Source organism: Neltuma alba, unplaced genomic scaffold, assembly GCF_004799145.2.
Source record: "Neltuma alba isolate B1F8T4 unplaced genomic scaffold, ASM479914v2 tig00012513_pilon, whole genome shotgun sequence".
Classification (NCBI taxonomy): Eukaryota; Viridiplantae; Streptophyta; class Magnoliopsida; order Fabales; family Fabaceae; genus Neltuma; species Neltuma alba.
Genome location: NW_021636980.1, coordinates 44,213 through 55,186, shown reverse-complemented (window position 1 = coordinate 55,186; position 10,974 = coordinate 44,213). Strand labels below are relative to the sequence as shown.

Genomic DNA, 10,974 nt, shown 5'->3' with positions numbered 1-10,974 from the left:
CCTTAATCTTAACTGTGCTACCCTTTTTATAGTAGGCGTAAGTAGTATGAATGAGACGTTGCTCTCCGTATTTAACGGAGACAATTCATATTTCATAATAGTAAGATTCATTACAACTTTTCATTATATATATACATACAATTATATGTGTGCGTGTTATGAACCTCACACTAGAGAGCCTCATAACCATGTGTGGACTTTATAAGTTCAAAATGGCTTCTCATTTCTAATAGACTAATCTTTTGATATAAGCTATCACTTCTTACTTTAATATACAATTATCATACATTGGTGCCTTTTTGAGAACCCAATGTCACAAAAAAGGCTATCCATGTAGAGTCTGACTAATAGGAGTTGGAGTGAAGTGCTGGTGTTGTTTCGAGGGAGGTCCATTGTTATGAGCTCCATATTTGGGAGCTTTACAAGTGTGTTGAGATTTATAAGTTCAAAAGATTTTTCTCTTAATAGGCCAATCTTTCGAGATTGAACTCTCTTTAACTTAGCTTATGCTTATCACAATATATATATACTCTTCCTCCTAAATATAAAACCCATTTGATAATGTTAATTATACAACTAAATAGGTTTTATAGAGAATATAGATATAGATATATATATATGTAAAACGTCGCTGCTACAGACAAAAATGGAAGAAACTGATAACGATATACCATCCGGGGCCACAATTATCACGTACAAAGCATATTTATTTGAAACACATAAGTTTGCACATACATGAAAACTATAAGAAACATGGAGTATTGAATATTAGAAATTTTTTGTTGATAATTATTTAGAGGTGTACAATCTCTTGATTGCTTGGAGTTTGTTAACGACCACAGTCATGGGCTGCAGCCTCTCCGATGGCCCATTTGCAGAGCAAGACACACCCACTTGCACAGCGCACCCAAGCATTCTTCCATTCCCCTCCCTTTCCTGTTTCCCTTCCTATAGCTTCTCCAAATGTATCTCTTCATCTTCATCTTCAGATAGCAGAAAAGGATCAACTATTGCCATGGCATGATTGGGCAAAGCCATTTCAGCATATTGGTGAATTCCCATGCCGCCTTCAAATTCCTCATCTGTGGGTCTTTTTCCGGTGAAAATCTCCAATAATAGTATCCCATAGCTGTATATATCTCCCTGTTGAAGGTTGCCCACCCATCCCATACTCTGTAAACATTTCATTCTTCAAAATCCATACAAATTGACACACGCATATTGAATTCAATGAAACTTGTATGGAAATTACAAGAACTTTCATATTATATGTGTGTGAGCAATGAAAATGTACCTGGTGGAATGTACCCAATAGAACCCTTTGGGTAACCTGACATTACTGAGTGTTGTTTGGATGTGGAAGACTCGCTTCGATTCCTCGTATAGAAGGGTTGCTAGTCAAAGTCACCCACATGGGCCACCAAATCATCATCAAGCAGCACATTGCTTGGCTTTACATCACAATGCACGATCTTGTTTGGCAAAAGTTATGCAGGTATTCAAGTGCACATGCAACATCAATTGCTATGTTCAGCCTTTGGATGAATGTCAATCTCTTGTTCTCCTGTTGCACATTATCTCTTGGATGTATCCAATCATCTAGATTTCCGTTGGACATGAACTCAAACACCAAAGCTTTGAAGTCATTGCCTTGGTGATCAATGCTTGATACAGCAGTTATGATCTTAAGAAGGTTCCGGTGCCTTATTCCTCTCAAAGCTTTGCATTCGTCAATGAAACTCCTTGAAGCTCCTCTTTGTTGAAGATTTAATACTTTCACTGCTACTAATGCTCCATCACCTGCTAGAGTTCCTTTGTATACTGAACCAAATGTTCCCGAACCTATCAAGTTTTCTTGAGAGAACCCACCGGTGCATCTAGCTAGTTCTGAGTAAGAAATTGCCGGGTTCAAATCCCTTGTACTGATTGCACTTGCCTCTGATCTTTTTCTTGCTCGTTTTCCTATTAAAAAGAGTGCAAGAAAGCATGATAGTAGTATGACTACTGCCAGGGTACTTGCAAGAGGGATTGTCAACTTGGGGGCAAGAGGTTTTCTAGACAATCTGGCCGTGCAAGCAGATAGATTAAATTCTGGGATACCACCGCAGAGCTTGCTGTTTCCATAAATTGAAGTGGAAGTTGCGTTCTTTAAGATCCCTGCCTTTGGTACTTCACCCTCAAAGTTATTGTAAGAAAGATTGAGATGCTTGAGAGCTAAATCACCGAGGAATTCAGGAATCTTCCCAGACAAGTTATTACGTGAAAGATCGATATCTTCTAAACCTCTCAATCCCTCCAAACTATGAGGAATCTCTCCTTCGAACAAATTACCCTGCAAGTGCAGCCCCTCCAAGCTGACACATTTTCCAAGAGAAGACGGAATGACACCAGAAAAGTTGTTCTCTGAGAGTATTAGCTGTGTTAGACTATGTAAATTTCCCACATCATCTGGTAAAGGTCCCGCAAGAAGATTATTAGAGACATCCAAGTACATTGAAAGCGAAGAAATGCCAATCACTTGTTTTGGCATGGTGCCACTGAGCTTGTTATTGTAAAGACTCAGTACAAGAAGCTGCCGACAATTTCCGAGGCTTAAAGGTATACTTCCCTCAAAGGTGTTATCCTCCATGAAGAGCAGTGTTAATGAAGTTAAGTTTCCTAGAGACCAAGGGATTGTTCCTGAAAATCTGTTGCCATTCAAATCCAAACGGCCCAAATTTTGGAGTTTACCTATTCCATCAGGGACACTGCCGGTTAAAAGGTTTCCCTCCAATCCCAGCGTTTCCAAATTAGCAAGATTTCCAATTGCAGCAGGGATGCTTCCATATAAACTATCTCCACCTAATGTTAATTTTCTTAATCTACTTGATAAATTAGCTATTGAGCTGGGCAACTCTCCTCCAAACATATTTCCTCTAAGACCTAAAACTTCCAGTTCAGTGCAATTAAATAGAGAAGTAATTTGAAAACTCAGGCCGTCATCATCTTTTCCATTAGATACAACCCTATTGTCATCAAAATTGAGCCAAAATAAACTTTTCAAAACTCCTATGTTCCTAGGCAACGTTCCAGTTAGAGCATTTTCAGCAAAATCAAGAAGTTTTAGCCTTGAAGCATTTACCAATGATATTGGAATAGTTCCGGTGAAATTGTTGACTGCTCCGCCAAAAATCTCAAGGTTAGGAAGACTTAATCCAACATCAGGTGGTATACTACCTTGCAGTATGTTCTGACCAACAGTGAAGTAGTACATGGAGGAAATGTTGTAAATAGAAGCAGGAACTGAACCCGATAGGTAATTACCATTTAGTCCAAGAAATGTCAAGCCTGATAAATAGCCCATCTCTTTTGGTATGGTTCCATGGAAGTTGTTCACTCCAAGCCCAATTTTAGATAAAGAAGACAAATTTCCAATCCATGTTGGAATGTTTCCTGTTAAATTGTTATTACCTGCATATAAAATCCTCAGTTCCTTACAGTGACTTAGATTACTTGGTATACCTCCAGTGAAGTAATTAAGGGTGATGACTAGAGTTTGAAGGTGTGGCAGACGTCCCACTTCATTAGGAAATTCACCGCGGAAGCTGTTGATGCTTAGATTGAGTAGTCTGAGGAATGTGAGGTTTCCTATTGAAGGTGGAATTGTGCCAGTCAATCTCTGCTGTCCAAGGCTCAGTTGCACCACCCGTCTAGTGGAGATGTTGCAGGTGATTCCTATCCATTTGCAATGATGGAAGGAGTTGTTCCAGGAACTCAATATTTTGAATGGATCTTCAGATATCCGACTCTTTAAGTCAAGCAAGGCTTGAAAATCAGTTTCATTTCCTTGTAGGGTCACGGTTGCCGAGCCAAATGTTGAGCTCATGCACAAAAGAAGCAATCCACTGAGAATTTGTAGTGCCAGGATTTCAGAACTTGTACAGCGGTGGCTCATCTTTTTTTAAGTGCAGTTGTGAATCTAACTCTAGCAATTGTAAAGGTAGGATTGTTACGCGACGGGATCAAGTTACAAGGAGAGTAAGAGAATCTTTGGCGTTACAAAGGAAAGGGAATGACCAAAGTTTGATATTCTTACAGATATGCAATACAGAAGCAATTTCTGTAATTATTTGTTTTTCTAAACCCAGATAAATCATAAAAGAAGCGTAGGGAGAATTGGTCCACTCGTCGTTAAGATAGGAACAAGTGATCAACTTTTGCGATATTTTTATGACTTTTGATGGTAGCTAACCTAATCCGTAGAAATGTAATTTCTGAAAGGACAATTTAATACTACTTTCTATTCTAATATAAGAGCTAATTGACTAATTTGAACAGATTGAGAAAATTTATTAAATTAGTTATAATAAATGGGTATTACCTTTCTTAAAATATCCGTACTAATCTTAATATTAGCTGAAACTATCATTTGATAAAATATTTAATATATACAACTACTCTAAAAATTACTTTGAAAAAAATAAATAATATGAACACAAAATGGATTGGGGTCTTACATGTAAGACCATATTTAAAAACAAACTAATTCTTATATTAAATATCAGAGGTAGTATATAGCTGGGGGAGAAAACTATTGAATGTGTGGATGTTATCTCCTTCAGACAAGGCAGAAGTTTGTCAAGGTTAGCTCAAATTTTACGCATGTAAACCCACATAAGTGAAAGCGTAAAACCCACTCTTTTTTTCAAAAAAAATATTTTTCATTATTTTGAAGTCCAAAAATGGTTAGAGGATCCAAATTCCCCCGTCAACGCTCACATGAGTCAAGTATGGATGTTTAATCCCATGAGTCACTTGTGATTTTAAAAAATCTTAAAATACGGCGATCGATTTCAAAATCAATAAAATCCTGAAAGAGCAAAGGTTTAAAAAATCTTAAAGTACCATGCATGCATATTCTTTTTACAATAAGGACCAAAGGTAATAACTCAATGAGACATGAACTCAAAACACCAAAGCTTTGAAGTCATCACCTTGATGATCGATAGTTATTGATGCAGCAGTTATGATCTTGAGGCAGTGAACAAGACCTTGTTAGAACAATAATGGATGAGAGTGAAGTCATGGGAAAGCAGGTTGATGGAAGGTTCCTATTAGGATACACCTGGCATTACTCTCATTACAGTAAAAGCAATGACCTTGTTCAAGAACAATAAGGCTTAATCAAAGCAAGAAGGAATGGTGTGGCCAGAACTATTTCCAATAGTTCTCTTACAACAAGTCGATCGGCTCTGACATCATCGCCTTCAACCTCGAGTTCTGAATTCTTCAGATTTGATGAATAGACCTAAATCATCAACTTCATACACATCCAGATCACAATCTGTACCATTTAGCAATAATACCCTTGCGGAGGAAACAAGAGGGGAAGGGACTGTTCATAGTCCTAGCTATATCAATCGGACTGAGTCAACAAGGGTTTTAATTTTTCAATAGCGTGTCGTGAGAGTTGAACGGGACAGTGGGAGCCAATTGCCGTGATAAGCAACATGATCATCATTAGTGAAATCTACATTATCCAAATTCAATTTCAATAGCTCAGATTTAAAATTTTAAATGATAGTTTTTAAATGAAAAAAATCATTTTTGAGAAACTATCAGTTAAGTAGTTGTCGTTTTTATTTTAGATTCTATATGCATTAAAGAAGAATAAAATTATATTAGATATGAACCATCCAATTTTGATCCGGACAATCAAGATTTAGTGCGGTGGTGAGCATCCAAACTAATTCAGGATAGTGTACATTTGCATTCAATGCTGATGAGCACTTGATACTCATATAAGTACCTAGAGAATACAAGTAGTTTTCTATGAAAAAGAAAATAGCATACTACGTAAAATTATTGAATTTTGTGAATTGCGAATGATGAATAAGTCTTTTATTTCCTTTTTAATAAAGATTTTGAAATTTGTAAAAACATAGTTAACTTTGAATAAGATAATTTGTAAAATAAAATACATTGCCAGCATCGATTTACTTATAGACAACTAATTACATCCGTGAGACATAAAAATGATTCATAATGTAAACAAGAACAAGTCATGCTTTCTGCTAGTAAAATTAATTAGATTAATCATACAATGTTACATTTTTTTGCCATCAATCCATAATGTTATTAGACTTCATGAATAATTAAACAAAAACAAGTGACCATGCAGTGGGAACAAACTATGTATAGGCAATTTTTTTTTTAAAAAAAAATGTAGACCATTTGAAGGGTTTACAAACTTATCCGCCTTTTTTTTTTTTTATCTATCTATCTATTATTTACTTGCCAACAACAAACTTATCTGCTATCTTCCCAACAGCGTATTTATGGGTTACACAGGCGGAGATGAGAGCTATTCGATATAAATATGCAATGTTATTCTTTTTGCCGGAAATAAATATGTAATTTTAGAATCTAAATGTTTTAATTTAATTAAAAAAAATTTTTTTCCTGGGTTGGCATGGAGGCCGATTCCAAGTCTAAGCACATCTATTCCAAGCTCCAACAGCTATATTTCATCGGGGAAATTGAATTTTTCTTTTTTCTATGGTCATGTTTGCGGAAAATTATTACGGGTATAATGTTAATATTTTTTCAGATTTTATTTTCAACGGGTAAAATTTTTTTGAGAGCCATCTTTTTTTTTTTTGGCCAACCCAGAGCCATTTATTAATTGCTGCATGTGACATAGAGTACCAATTTGCTTATTCAACGGCAATAATTCATTTTAGAAACTGTTTTTTCTCCTTTAGTCATCGTATCTTTGGAAAACAATTACGGATATAATGTTAAAAAAATTTTATTTTCCACAGCCAGCCATATATTTTAACTGCTGCATGTGATATGCCAATCTGCTTTCAATGACTATAATTCTTTTTTGCTTTTGCCAGAGGCTATAATTTATTTCAGAAATTATTATTTATTTTTCTTTTTCTTTGATATGTTTTTGGAAAATGATTAATGATGATAAATAATCTTTTCTAGATTTTATTTCCAACCGCTAGTGTTTACAGTCTGGAAACTGGAAAATACAATTCATTTTAGAAACTGATTTTTTCTCCTTTAGTCATTTTTTTTGGAATATGATTACGGGTATAATGTTAAAAACTTTTTCTAGATTTTATTTTCAACGGCTAATAATTTCCACAGCCTTCTATTATTTCGCTGCATGAGATATAGCAATATGCTTTCAACTGCTATAATTCTTTTTTTTTTTTGGGCGAACGGCTATAATTCATTTTAGAAATTAATTATTTTTCCTTTTTTTCAATATGTTTTTGGAAAATGATTACGGTAATGACGTTAAAAAATCTTTTCCATATTTTATTTCAAAGGCTAGTATATACAGTCTGGAAAATATAATTCATTTTAGAAAATGATTAAAATCATTTCCAGATTTTATTTCCAACGGTTCATTCTGTTTAAGCAAAAGAGCATAGAGAGAACTGTTTGATGATTCCGAAGGAACGCTCCCTAAGCAGGACCCGGAGAAGAAGAATCACCGAGCAGAGGCATTCTTTTGCGTCTGCTTTTGTTAGTGTCCTTTTATTTTGATGCTTCAGTTTGATTCATCTTCGTTTATGGTGGATGATGCTCTTGCTTCTACCATGGCCACTGCAGTAGTCCGAGCTGCTCCTAAAGATTTCATTCTATATGTGTTTTGAGGTTTCTTAACAAGTGGGATTTTCACTGCTCGGCTAATTTTATCATACTGAGGCCAAGCTATTCTTATTGCTCTGTTTTTCAAATCATTTCCTGCAGAACTTTTTTATGGTTTCAAGGGTTTATGAGCATCTCATGCATAAACATTTTAGAGCAGCAGTGTAACTTGGTTCCATTATAATTAAGGCCTCCTAATGTTAACACAATATTCACCTGCAAACATTGCTTTTTCTTCTGTGGCTCTTGTAGAAATCTTAATTACGGTGTGCCATTGTTTTATTAACTTGAAATAATTTCTGTGCCAAACTAACACACACTTCTCCTTGCTTCGTACGTATCATGGGACCAGAAGAGGTGTGGGAGTGATTGTCTGATGATCAAATCAGACGGCCAGGATTGAGGATTTGGACATAGATAAGTGTAGGGTGGTCTCATAGAAAGAAAGGACCAGCAAAGTAGGTAACAAGAAACTGAACCTGGGAGTTGTTTTGGGTGTTGTAGTTGTTATACTACCTCCAGTTCTAATTATAAGAGCTAGTTGACTAATTTGAGAAAATTAAGAAAATAAATTAAGTTAGTTATTTGTAATAAATATGTGTTATCTTTCCTAAAATACCCTTACTGATCAAATGTATTGGCTAAAACTACAATTATTAGAAGAACTACATTGAGAAAAAATATATAAATATGAGAGACAAAGTAGACTGGAGTCTTATATTTAGGACCAAAATATATGTCAAATAAGGTCTTATATTAAAGACAGGAGGTATTACAACTTAGTATTCACTATCATCTCTCTTTATACTCACTTGTGACCGCATGCATTTATGTATTAATTTACTGCTCATGTCCAATCAAGTTCTCACTTTGTTGAGTCCTGGGTTTCATGTATGATAAAAGAGGATGTCGAAGTGCAGAAATTATTGGATGATTATAGGAGACAAGTTGCTATATTCTCTTTGAGCTCAGGCAATTTATTCTGAAATATCAGCTGAAATCCACTTATCTTCTGTTTTATGTGAATACGGTGAAGAAGCTTTTTGCTGCATTTTGGGATAAAGGGTCTATTTGGGTCAGCATTTACTGACCTAAAAGCACCTTAAATTATAATATAAATTGGGTTGAGCAACAAGGTCTGTTTGGGAGAGCTTAAGTCCTATTGGGCTTATTTATTTTTTAGGCTACTGAATGCTCAATGGAAATAAGCTTCTGACAGGAGCTTATCAATTATTTGAGAAGAGCTTTTACCAAATTTTAGCCGTTGTGCGTGTCAAGAGCTTATCAATTTTTTTCTCTCCCATCCAGCTTTTCCCAGACTCACGAGCTTATCAATTTTTTCTCTTAGCCGTTGTGCGTGTCAGGAGCCAATTTGTGCATGTCAGGAGGTTATCAATATTATCTCAAATCTTTTTTTTATGTTTCAATTTATATTTAAAATATTTTTTTTTATGATTTCTTAAAATTTTAAATTTTAATTCACTCATTAAATTTGATTTCTTCATATTAAATTATTTTAATTTCATTATATTATGTGAAATCAATTTTTTTCATTTTTCATTATTTATTAAAACTCATACCCATTTTGGTAATTTTTCAGCCAAACTTACTTTTACTCAACTATAATCCAAACAAGCTTTTACCAATTTCACTTTTGCAAACTAACTTTTCTGAACTTCAATCCAAATACAATTCAGCTTATCCAATTTAACTTTTACCAACTTCACTTTTCCATAAGCTACTTTTCCTATAAGCTGCTTTTCCAATCGTTGATCCAAACGGACACAAAGTTTGGTGGAGTCTTCCACAAGGCTTTCACCAATTCATTTACGGTAAGATAAGGTAAGCTGGTGAGTCCAAGACAAAGAAATAAGTTAAATTAATAAACTTGTAAATTGGGTTTTGTTATTCCACTTCATTTTTGTCCATGATTATTTGACTGTTTTTTCAGGCTTAAGCTACACCAAAGTGCAGTTTAATATGATAATTATATAAAGAATATCTCGGCTGAAATATTTAAGCTGATCAACTTCAACTTTAGAAAGCAAAACCAATGTATTCACTTGAATATCACACAACAGATTCAAAACTATTTACTTAGAGATACTATACTCAATCATGAGTTCCATTTTTGCTTTAAAAAAACAAATAATCGAGCAAAGAATTTAGTTTTCGTATTGGAACCACTTGTGCATAATATTTTATCGAAAAAACATATTTTTTCAAGAAGTGTTTGAAATTTCAATAAATAGTGTGATTTATTTCAAAAAGTTGAAGCAATTTCTTGCTTCGATGGTTACATATTTCTAGGACTCCTTGAATTATCGTCTCACGTTAGCTTTTTCCTGAATATTCTGATTGAGGTGATACAAGTATTTAAACTATCTTTTGTATTTTTTTTTCACCAAAACTGTATTTAGTACCTCAAATCCAGATTATATACAATGCTTGGTAAGAAATGACAAAATGGGTATAAAAATTCATCTGTTTTGGGAATATACCAGTGGTCGCTGCATGGAAGTTAATAATTAGAATATAAGTGTGCATGTATTTTGCAATCATGTAGGCAACTAGAGTAAATGAAACTTGTTTGTCTTAGGGTGTGTTTGGGTGACACTCCAAACCATGGTTTGGAGATTAAGTCACCCAAACACCCACCCAAAAACCAAAACCATGGTTTTGGGTCAAAACCATGGTTTTGGCTCCAAAACCATGGTTTTGGAAAAAGCAAAAATTTTTGTTTTTGGAGAAAGAGGGAGAGTGTGAGAGCCTATAGAATATGTATTTTATTATTTTTTTTATAAACATATTTTTTATAAACATATTTAATATTATATTTTATAAATATATATACATATTAATTATTTATTAATTATATTATCTTATATATTATTAATTATGTTGGTAAAAAATATATTATTAACAATTTTATTCCTTCAAATTAAAATATATCATAAAATCTATTTTTTTGTAATTATCATATTAACTTATGTCTTTTTTTTAGTAATTTGTATATATAAAAAGTGTTTCTGATAACAACTATCCAAACACTCTCACTTCTCAGAATCACTTTTTTACAAAATTTATTCTTCACAGAATCTATTCTCCCCAGAATCTATTTTCCAGAATTACTTTTCCAAACCACGGTTTGATTTCATCCAAACACATTAATCAAAAGTATTCTTTGGGCTTTCCCAAAATATCTTTATATCAAATAAATGTGATTGGCCTAAAACTAAAATGAAACGGACACATTCATATTTTTCCGGTTTGCTTTTATTCTCTGTCTTCCTATTCCTTTCTTTTAATTAATGCGAAATTGGT

At 34.0% G+C, this 10,974-nt stretch overlaps 1 pseudogene; it reads right to left on the bottom strand.

Annotated features, from left to right (window-relative positions):
• Positions 1–677: 677 nt before the first annotated feature.
• LOC114727884 (probable LRR receptor-like serine/threonine-protein kinase At3g47570) lies at positions 678–4,134 on the bottom strand (annotated as a pseudogene).
• Positions 4,135–10,974: the final 6,840 nt, after the last annotated feature.